The sequence below is a fragment of the Zalophus californianus genome, chromosome 10 (genome assembly GCF_009762305.2).
Source record: "Zalophus californianus isolate mZalCal1 chromosome 10, mZalCal1.pri.v2, whole genome shotgun sequence".
Lineage (NCBI taxonomy): Eukaryota > Metazoa > Chordata > Mammalia > Carnivora > Otariidae > Zalophus > Zalophus californianus.
Window position 1 is genome coordinate 37,244,901 of NC_045604.1, and position 10,786 is coordinate 37,255,686.

General features: G+C 53.5%; 1 long non-coding RNA gene across 1 annotated transcript; it reads right to left on the reverse strand.

Moving 5' to 3' along the window:
* Nucleotides 1-7,724: 7,724 nt before the first annotated feature.
* LOC113931779 lies at nucleotides 7,725-10,300 on the reverse strand. The gene is made up of 3 exons (XR_003522866.2): nucleotides 9,318-10,300; nucleotides 8,841-9,047; nucleotides 7,725-8,539 (listed from the first exon to the last, which is right to left on the reverse strand). It is a non-coding gene; the product is annotated as an uncharacterized LOC113931779 (long non-coding RNA).
* Between the last annotated feature and the right edge of the window lie 486 nt (nucleotides 10,301-10,786).

The window sequence follows — 10,786 nt, forward strand, 5'->3', positions numbered from 1 at the left end:
TGGAACTTTTTCTATTGTGAAGCAAGGAAACCATGGAAGACTGCTACAGTCTACAGATCACTGCCACAGTCTACAGATCTGATGGCAATGTTGAATCAATGCTGGTTTGATGACATACCCAGCCTCGTTGAGGAGGTGCGTGTAGCAAGAGGTTCAGTGCTTCAGCTGTGATCACAGAGCTAGAAAGTGAATCCACACCCAGTGTCCTTTCTGCCCCTCCACATTGCTGCTCACCAAACAGGGGCCCCAGAACCATGCTTTAGGGGCAGCCTTGGGTAGACCTTGAGAACATGAGCTCTGTGTTGGGCTGCCTGAGTTCATATCCAGCCCCACCACTTGCTAGCTACATGATTTGGGGAAAATTATTTAATCTCTCTGTGCCTTAGTGTCCTTATCATCATCCTTCATAGCACCTATTTCATAGGGCTGTGTAAGGATTAAATAAAACACACGAAACAGGGTCTAGAACATGGGGAGTGCTCAATGGAAGTTGAGCGTTTATTATTGGGCTGTATACTGCACTAAGCATGGCTTTCCCTGGGTCTCTGAATGGTGATTCTGGGTGGGGAGAGAAATAGGGGTGTTGAGCGAAGAAAAGAGATATGATGGAACCCCAGAACCAGCTGCATTTCAAATGTTTGGAGCTGGCCGTGAAGGGAATAAAACAGCAAGAGTCATGACACACCTGTTAGCATTGTGATCTGCCTCTGCAGACCCATCTTCAGACACTGTCTCATTTTGGCCTCATAACAACCCTGTCTGGTGGATACTATTAGCCCCAATTTGGCAGTAGGGGAAATGGAAGCTCTGAGCATGTAGGTCCTGCCCAAGTTAGTTAACAGGGTGGGAACTCCAGGTGACAGGCTGAGTTACTCTGGCCATCTGCAGAAGCGCAAGACTTCAGGGACCGCAGGTCCTGCGGGATGACCTATGTCAGTGGTTCTCAATCTTGAGCATGAATCAAAATCCCCTGGAGGGTCTTTTAAAACCGTAGAAGCCTGGGCCCACCCCCAGAGTTTCTGACGCCCGAAGTCAGATCTGGGGTTGAGCCAGCCGCGTGCCCTCTAACTGTGAGCAGCAGCGACATCTCGTGGCGAGGAGGGGGACGAACCTTGGGTTCCCCGCGAACCTCAGCCTCCGCGGTGCCCACCCGTCCAGGAACTGATGCTGGTCAGGGCAGCACCTCCCAGATGGATTCTAATAGGCCCAGTCCTTGCCTCGGAGCGTGCGGGCGCCTGCGTGCCTAATTGTACCCTAGGGCCTGGGAGACCTAATCTTGCTTCCTGGGGCGTCCAGCTTCATTTTAGAATACTTTTATCCTCATTTTTGGAATGAGTTCCTTCCCTGGTCTTTCCACCTGTGAACCAATACCTTGAAGTCTCGGCCACAGATGGGATGGCTGCGGAGTCAGCAGAGGGACTTCTCGGACGGAGTGTCTCACTTAACAATTGCTTTCAGCCCATAGGAGCATTTTATAATGGAGCTTGACATGAATCTTTGGCAGGATTGTGAGCGGGTGGGGAAGGGAGCCTGAAGGCCTGGACAGTGCCGCCCCTGATTTCCTCTACTCCTGTAGTTGTTCACTTGGTAGACTGGGGTGTAGGCATCTCCGGGGTTGGGCAACTGTGGGGACAGAAAGTGACGCTGGGCCTGTTTCTGCAAGACCTGGATTCGGCTCTGCGCTCTGCCCCTGAGCTGTGACACGTCGGGCACCTCACTGCAGCCTTCTGAGATTGTTCATCCGGCAAAGGGGGAAGACGAAAGCAGCCGTTTAGGCGGAGGCGCCCTGCAGAGTCCGGCACAGGGAGCGGGCGCTGGATGGACAGTCGGTAAGAGGCCAGCGAGTGGCGCCCCGAGGCGGGGTGGCCTGGGAGGGGGGACCGGGGAGGGGGCGGTGTTTGGGGCCGAGGAGAGGAAAGAACATTACCATTCCATTCCCCACCCAGCCCCCACCCCCGCCGCCGCCCCGCCCCCTCCACCCCCAAAGGCCGCCGCCTGGCGCCGGTGACTTCGCCCTGCCCTGGCCTCTGCTTTCTGCGGCAAAATGAGCGGCTGGTGCCCTTCCGAGGCTCCCTCCCCGTCTGAGTCCCGTGGAACTTCCGCTTCTAGCCGGGAGAAAAAATTAATAATTAATCGCCAGGTTAACGGGGACGGCTGGGGCGCGGAGGGAGCAGAGTGCTCCCTGCTCGGGGAAAGAGGGGCGCAGGCCGCCCTCCGCAGGTGTCCCGTCGCTCTGCGCTGTGCTCGGCCTCGGCCAGCTCCACCCCTCCCCTGGGACCCGGCTCCGAGCGCTCAGCCCGCCGGTATCCTTGGCTAGCTCCCCTCACTCGACGAGCCGCGCCTCCGTCGCCCTGCGGCTCCCAGCCGGCAGGGGGCGCCCGCCTGGACCGGGCCCGGGGCGGGGTGACAGTGAGTGGGGAGGCGGTGCCTTCCCGGCAAAGCCTGAACCCTCCTGGCTGCGATGACCGGGGCCGGGCGAGCCCTATCCCCCAGTAGCCCACCCTCCGCCCTGGACATGCCCCGTTTCCAAAAGGGGCCTGCGAGGTTATTCAGGGAGGCAAGGTCAGGCTCTTGCCCCGCCCTGTCCAATGGAACTTTCTGCAGTTAGGGAAATGTCCTATATCTGTGCTGTCAAATACAGTAGCTACTGAGCACTCTAGCTGTTCAAAATGTGCAACTGAGGAATTTTGTATTTCATTTTATGAATTTGAATTGAAATTGCCACATGTGGCTAGTAGCTTTGGTTATGGCCCATCACACCTTCATCGGCTCCCCCCACCCCCGGAATTGTTCTGGAAAAGATCAGAGAAATTAGCTGACGACGAGAAACATGTAATTAACCTCATTACCCTCCTCCACCAGGTTTGGGGCCTCATGGCAGAGGAACTGGTGCACAGGAATGGTAGTGGGTTTTGGAGCGGCAGAAGGCTCCCCAGCACGTCGAGGCTGTCCTGGGTGAAGTCCGCTCCGGAGGTTAAAGTCTTCTGGGTGCCACAAAAGCTCCTGGGGTGGGGGGGTTGCATGGAAGTATTCTAGTGTCTCCCACCTCCAAATCCCAGGGAATCCTACTTTCTCTGATTCCCGCACAGTCCCGAAGTCAAGGAGGTCACTTACCAATGAATCTGGCCCCTGCCTGCCAGCAGGTCAAAGGTCACTGCTATGTCCAGCCAGGTTTCACTTGAACTGCAGTGGAGGTTGTGACGTGACCGTGCCAGGCAGGCTGAGCCCAGGGGAGAGGAGCTGCCGGATGCTGTGGACCCAGGGAGGAGGCCTTCAACAGCAAGCGGAGAGAGCAGCCCAGACCAACTGTCCCCACAGCCCAGGGCCAGCAGGGTGCAGATCAGCCCACTCGATCCCTGCACCTTCCCCCAGGCTGGCTCTCTGAACCCCAGGGAGCGGCTGAGAGGGCACAGGGGGGTGAAAGGGATAGGCTATGGGTCTGGAATTGTGCAGTCGTGGGTACTGGGAGAACAAGATTCCGACCCCAGTTGGCCACTGCGTACCTCTGTGTAGCATATAATTTCTCTGTGTCTCAGTTTCCCCCAGCTGGAGATGGCACTAATGGTAACTCTCTGGGTTGCCTTAAAGGGTTGCTGTGGGGTTCAAATCAGATAACAGGTGTTCATTTGTTAATGCGTTCATTCATTAAATGTTTATTAAGAACTTGCGTGCAACAGGGGGCACCTGGGTGGCTCAGTCGGTTAAGCTTCTGCCTTCAGCTCAGGTCATGATCTCGGGGTCCTGGGATCAAGCCCTGCATCGGGCTCCCTGCTCAGTGGGGAGGCTGCTCCCCCCTGCTTGTGCTTTCCCTCTCTCTCTCTGACAAATAAATACATAAAATCTTAAAAAAAAAAAAAAAAAGAACTTGCCTGGAGCAGGACAATCTGTCTTCTTGGTGGCAGCAGAAAGATCAAGAAGGACCCCCGTGGGAATGCCTGCCAGTCTTAAACACCAAACACTGGCAATTAACTGTGCAAACAGCCGCGGCACCAGCCTCTTCTGTGTGGGCAGAGGCCAGCTCAGGGGAGGAGGCAAAGGCATGACCCAGGAGGGAGCAGGGAGAAGTGTACTGCAAGGCGGGGCACAGAGGAAGAGGGGGGGCTGGCTCAGCCGGGTGGCCGCATCAGGCCCCAGGAGCCCACTGGTGGGCTGCTGGTTCAGACAGTGCCAGGCCCGGGTTCTCCCGGAAGCTGCCAGGGAAGGGTCCAGCAGGGTGGGACTTGGTATCCCCACATCTGCCTGGAGGCTCGGGGGCTGCTCAGCACTGTCTTCTCGGATTCAGGCCTCCATCTGCTCTTACTTCCTCACCCCCGTCTCTCTGTCTGTCTCTTTCTCCCGGACCAGCCTTTTCCCAGCCTTGCTGCTGAGTATTTGGAAATGGTGCCGCCTACAGAAGACCCCACCCCCACCCCCCGCCCCAGGAGGCCCGTGCGGGAACCAACCTTACTCCTCATTTTGGGCTCAGGCTTCCCGGGGCCTTTCCCTCCGGCAGAGATTCCACCAAGAAAGCCTGTACCCGCCTCGCCTGATGGTGCCTTCCAGGCAGATGAGGGGCTGGGCCAGAGTGAGAAGGGAGGGTCTCTTGTCGGGGGCAGGTGCCGTGCCAGGGCTCCTGCAGGGAGTGGGTCGTGACCCAGGCTGTGTGGTCAAAATGGGCTGGAGCCGCTAGGGCAGAAATAATCGAAGGGACAAGGCAAGCAAAGACGGTGGGGGCCAAACCCAGTTCCTGGCACAGAGGTAGCTAGCTAGCATGCTGTCCCTCTAACAGGGACCGATGCATCAAGCCCGATGCCCCAAAGTACAGCCTCAGTCTTGTCTTGTTACTTTTCTCTTGTCGGGCTGGGAACTTCCCAAACACATTAATCATGTTTCCTCTTCATCCTACACCCTCAACAGAAGAGGGTTGGCTAAGAGGTTTATCCCTTCGAGCCTGATCTGCCCTTACTGAGCCCCTGCCAGCCGATGGGCCTGGCCTGCTGGGAGGGGAGCAGGCCACCAGGTACTCCCAGCCATCCTGAGTGGCCTGCTTAGCCAGTGTGGGCCCCAGTTCTACTGGTTGTCAAGCTGGGCCTCCTGGGCATACGGTGTTTGGAGAAACTCAAGGGCAATTTTCCAGACGACTTGGCAAACATCACTCTCCACCTCCTCATCACTTTCTGGGACGTGCATAGACTCAGAATCCTTCCCTCTGGATGTTCAGCTAAGACTGTTGGCACAGATGGAAGTCGACGGAGGTTCAGCAGCTGATGTGGGACCTAGTGAGGTCCTGCTGCCCGATTCTCCACTTACCTCCCTCCCCAGATGGTTCTAGGGTGAGGTCAGCTGGTCAGTGCTGTGGGCTGAGCACATACTGCAGGCAGAGCTGGGTGCTCAGGGTGTGCTGGTCACCTTCTGTTTTGCCTGCCCATCACCCCTTGCCCCTTCTTCTGGCCAAAGCATTCTAATTCTGAACCACTCACTGGTAGTCTGTCAGATTCCTGCAGGTCCCATGGCCAGAAGTTAGCAGCTGGCCCAGGCCTGGCCAGTCAGAGACTTCACCCCACCCCCACCCTGGCCACAGCTATCGGTGCAGGGATCGGCATCAAGACTTTGGCCAGGGTGGAGGGGTACTCTCTGCTGGTAGGACATGGGAATCTGGGACTGCTGGTGGGCATCTTGCCACCGTTGGGAGGAGAGCCAAGGCAAGAAACAGAGAAAGACCAATCCCTTGAGCTCTGAGAGCTACCATGCCTGGAAATGTCCAGCTATGGAAGCATCTACATTTCCTTTTTTGCCTAAATCAATCTGAGTCGGTTTTCTGGAGCTTGGAACCGAGAGTGCTGGCTGAAATGGGGGGAGGGTGGTGCAGGGAGAAATAAAGAGGGGAAGTGAAATGGTTTCTACTTTCAGAAAGGCTCCGGGCTGAGGGGAAATATGGTTTCCATTCTTGGGTATGTGAACACATGACCTTCCATTTTTTAAACCAGTGTGTGTGTGTGTGTGTGTGTGTGTGTGTGTGTGTGTGTGCGTGTGCGTGTGTGTGTGTGTGTGAATACATTCAGAAAAGTTCTTAATACTTTTTATTTCTCTACTGAGTAATACATAATGGAGAATTTACCAAAAAAAGAAAAAAGGAAAGAAGGTCACTCATATCCCACGATTTGCTGCTGTTCGTTCTCAGTGCATTTAAAAATGGCAGTAGAGTCCTAATGTACATATCGCTTTGGTCTACTTTTCTTCCCGCTTACCAGACATGGCGATCTTCTTTAGGAAAATATAAAGGAAACTATTAGGACGTAAGGTTTGTGGCACAACCAAATTCACATGCATCTCACTATCTAACCTCCCATCTTGTTTCAGAAAGAGGCACAGGAGGCCATCTGTGGACAGAAAGTGGTGATTTTTCTTCACTGGGTCATCTTTGGAGAAAATCTGAGAAATGGAGCATTCATTAGTTCACTCGCCCAAGGAGCAAATGTTTCGGTGCCTCCCACGTGCCAGGCACTTAACTATGTGCCTAGGGCACGACTAGACATGGTCTTTCCTCTCGTGGGGCTTATAGGACCATGGGGGAAACGCCATTCGCCAAATGCTCACAAAACACAGGCTGTAAACCATGAGCTGTGACGGGTGCTTCAAGAACCTAACATAGGAGGGTTTGACCCACTCAGGAAGGGTTTCCTGAGAAAAATGGAGTTTGGGCTGGAATCTAAAGGACGAAAACGTGTTACCCAGGCCAAGAGAGGAAGGGGCGCATTTCGTGCATAGGAACAGGTGGATAACCTTGAACGGCTATGGTGCGGGACTGTCTGAAGTCAGTGTGGCTCGTGTGGAGACAGGAAGAGCATGTGTCCTGTGACATGAGAGCAGGTGGCAGAGCCAAGTAGGAGCCAGGTGATGCAGGACTTCAGAAGTCACATTAATACGTTGTCTTTATCCTAAAGCTGAAGGGAAGACACTGAGGCTTCCCCAAGCTGGTGTGTGTGCGTGACACGACTAGGTCTGTGCTCTGTAAAGGTCATGTGACTGCATTGTGAGGAATGGTCCAGAATGGGCTCAGGTGCCCCTAGCAGGTTGATGGCTATTGCACTAGTTAAGAGGTGAAAGGTCAGGGTACCTTGCATCAGGGTAATGATGTAGGAAGTGGAGAAAAGGTGTGGAGGGATTAAAGAAATATTTAGGAGATAAAATCAGCAGAACTTGGTAACCAATGGAATATAAAGGGTATGAGAAAGGGAGTGTGTGTGGGCTTCCTCCTGGCTTGCTCAGCCAGGTGGGGGAGTTGGCACACACGGAGCTGGGAACCAGTATGAGGAGAAGATTAAGCGTTCAGTCTTAGACACACTGAGTTGGAGGAACCTTTAAGACATTCAAAAAGAGATGTTAGGTAGGCCATTGGATGTCTCAGTCAGGAGCTCGGCGATAATATCTGTGAGTCGTTTGCAAATTGTGTGCACTGACCCCTGAGATGACCAGCTGGTGTGGGTTCTGGTCCCAGCTTCACTGATCAAATCCCTGCCTGCCCCTGGGACTCTGTCCTCAGTGTTCGATCTGGGATGGACCAAAGCTTCGTCCAACTATAACATTCTCTGAATCCGTGGGCATATGAGGATGAAGCACTGCCCAAACATCCCTGAATTTTCCCTCCCCCCGCCCCCACCACCAAACAAAACCAGGGAAAGAAGTGTTCCAATTTGGGGAGTGTTCCTGGCTCTCTTAGACTGGCCATTGGGAAGTTCTCATTGTGACCTTGGCTGTCCCTTCCCTGGTCAGATCGAAGACCATCCTGAGCATCCTGGATTCCTCTTCTTGAGTGGGAAGCCCCTCATCCTTGTTTGAATGCAAGAGTGAACTACATAAGCTGCTGGTACACAGTGAGACAGATTCTCTGATGAAGTTTAAGGTCAAAGGTGTGAACTGTGGAACAAGGATGTTTCTTGCCACAGACCCTCCAGGACTCTTCCCCCAAGGTTTTCCTCTTCTTCTCTGCCCCCAGACTGGTCTCTCCTGAACTTTCTGCTCTCTGTACTCTTTCCAGAAATGTGTTGCTGGGTTTCCATGTGTTTGCTAGTTTCACAAATGACCCAGTTCCTGATGATGTTCCAGGTTCTGTTGCCCTTTCTTGGCCAGAATAACCCATGGAAGAGTGTCTTCCTGGAACTGCCTGCCACCCAACTCTCTCTCCTGGGTGCTGGCCAAGGGCTACGAACCGTTCATTCAGGGCTCACTCGTAATGTCTATTATGTGCTTAGACACTGGGGATATAAAATGAGCAAACGAGCCCCCTCCTGGCCCTGGAGACACCTTCTTTTTAATTGTTTTGAAGTATGGTCTGGCCGACTCGCCCCTAAATTTTATTACCAGCCTCTTCGCCGTGGTAAAGCCTCTTTTTGGCTCACTCACTTAGCTTTTGAGTTTGTCCCAAAGATCACCAACACTAGTGATTATCATTTACTGAGGGCTTCTCATGTATTAGTCTTGATGTCAAGCACTGCACCTTCTTTATCCCAGTTCATCCTGGAAAACAGCAATCAGTGTCTCCCACTTTACTCCTGATGACCTGAAAGAGACAAACTCACTTGCCTGGGTTCCAATAGCTGGGATCCGAGCCCAGATGTGGTCTGACTTGGAAATGTCGGACTCTCCCCACTCCACCACCGTTGTCGGCATGGCCAAGCGTTTCTCACCGGAGCACTTGGTGTCAGCCACAAAGTGCCAGTTTAATTTGACTGTAGCCTGAGGAGTGCGGGAGCCTTGTCTTATTTCTGCCCTCAGCCCCAAACACCTGGAACGGTGCCAAGGCAAGTATTTGTTGAATCCATCGGAATGAATGAAACAGTTTGAAAAACTCCCTTCCCCACCTGCTATCCTCAAGCATGGCTTTGGCAACCATCCACCGTGGTGCATTCGATACACTGATGACACAATGGGGGTGAATCTCAGCTGGGGGGCTTGGGGTGCGCTGCAGGTCGAAGGCCCAAAGCAGTAATTTATTACGCTGTTAGTAAATGGGTAGGTACTTGCATTTCTCAGGTGTGTTTGAATTTCTTCCTTTTACACCAAGGAGCCTATAAAGGCAAAAGGATTTTTAGCAAACAACGAAGCAACACTTTGAGAAGAAAAGAGTCAACTGAAGCAAAGTTCGTTATTTTCTAAATTTGCTTTTCTGCTGAGAACTTTGGGTGGGCGCACATATCTATTTTCAAAGCCTCCCTGGCCCTTCAGGCCAAAACCATCCTCCTTCGTCCACACCAGTCCCCTCCCTGGGGCCCCTCCGGGCCCCTCCAGCCACATCTGCTGCATCAGACTTACTGTGGCCCCCGGGTCTTTGTCCTTACCGTTCTCTCAATGGAATCGAACCTCCTTTCCCTTTCTCCTTGCCTGGGTAAGTTTTACTCATCCTTCTAATTCTAGGAAATCTTCAGTGCCCCATCTGGACCCCCACACGCACCACAGTGCCTCTCTTCTGCATTCCCAAGATTCCGGTCCCAGGACACACCAGTTTTTCTCATCTTACCCCATGTGCTAACTCCCCAGACACCCCCAGCTGCCCTAGCCTCCCCAGCAACAAGCATAGAGAGCCTGGCCCATGCTAGGTGTCATGAAATAGCATTGTGATCGATGTGGTTCACAAGCCTGGCGACAAGCTTGCAGGGTAGGCTTGATGACTCTTACTGTAAAGCAAAGGGAGCTGGAGCTCAGAGAGGTTTAGTAACTTGTCAAAGGGCACACAATTAGACAGAGGCTGAGCTGGACATGAGGTCAAGCCTTTAAGACTCAAAAGCCTGTCCCCCTTTCCTACAAGTCCTCCCCGGCTTTAAGTCGCCCCCCCCCAAATCTCTGTCACCTCCAAACTCTAAACTCTGTAACTCAAAAGAAAATTTGCTTGTCAGCTATGTGGCCTTAGATAAATCACCCGATCCCACTTGGCCTCACTCTTGTAAGGTGTAAAATGGAAGAGGGGTGAGCCACGTGAACTCCAAGGTGCACTGTAGCATGGGGGGCCCCCTAATTGCACAAATTAGGACAAGATGGAACTTCACCTGAAGACAAACGACCCTGGAGCATGACTCAGCCAGACTCTGGGGGTGTTTTCTAAACTGTGGACACACAGAGCCTCTGCAAGTGTGTACAGATCCCATGCATGCCTTCCAGAGCCTGTGAGTGTGCACACAGCCCGTGAGCGTTCCAGACTGCGTGTGTGCAAAGAGCTCTGGGTCTCCTGCGGGCAGGCCAGGCAGCTAGGTTGTTTGTTTTGTGGAATAAACTGTCTCCTGCCTCTTCTTTTTTTTTTTTTTAAGATTTTATTTTTTGACGGAGAGAGACACACAGCGAGAGAAGGAACACAAGCAGGGGGAGTGGGAGAGGGAGAAGCAGGCTTCCGGCTGAGCAGGGAGCCCGACGCGGGGCTCGATCCCAGGACCCTGGGATCCCAGATGCTTAACGACTGAGCCACCCAGGCGCCCCTCTCCTGCTTCTTCTAGGCAGGTCTTCCCTCAGGAGAGATGAACTCAAGCTGTTCCCCAGGAGTTGAATCAAAAGCCTTTGAGACACTCTTCCCAGGCTTGGCTTGACCATCCCTTCTTTCCGGGCCCTGTGGAGGCCTCACCAGTGTGTCAAGCCTTCCCCAACCAAAGTGCTTTCTCCTGCTGCCCTCCAGCTGCCCAGCCGCCCCCTGTCTGCTCCTCAGGTGGTGGAGCCGTGTTTCCAAGAGTGTAAGGTAGAAGGTAGATGTCCCCTTCCCCACCCTGAACAGAGGGAGCCTGTCAGCAGCAGGTGAAGAGTCTGGGATTATCAGTGGGGAAGC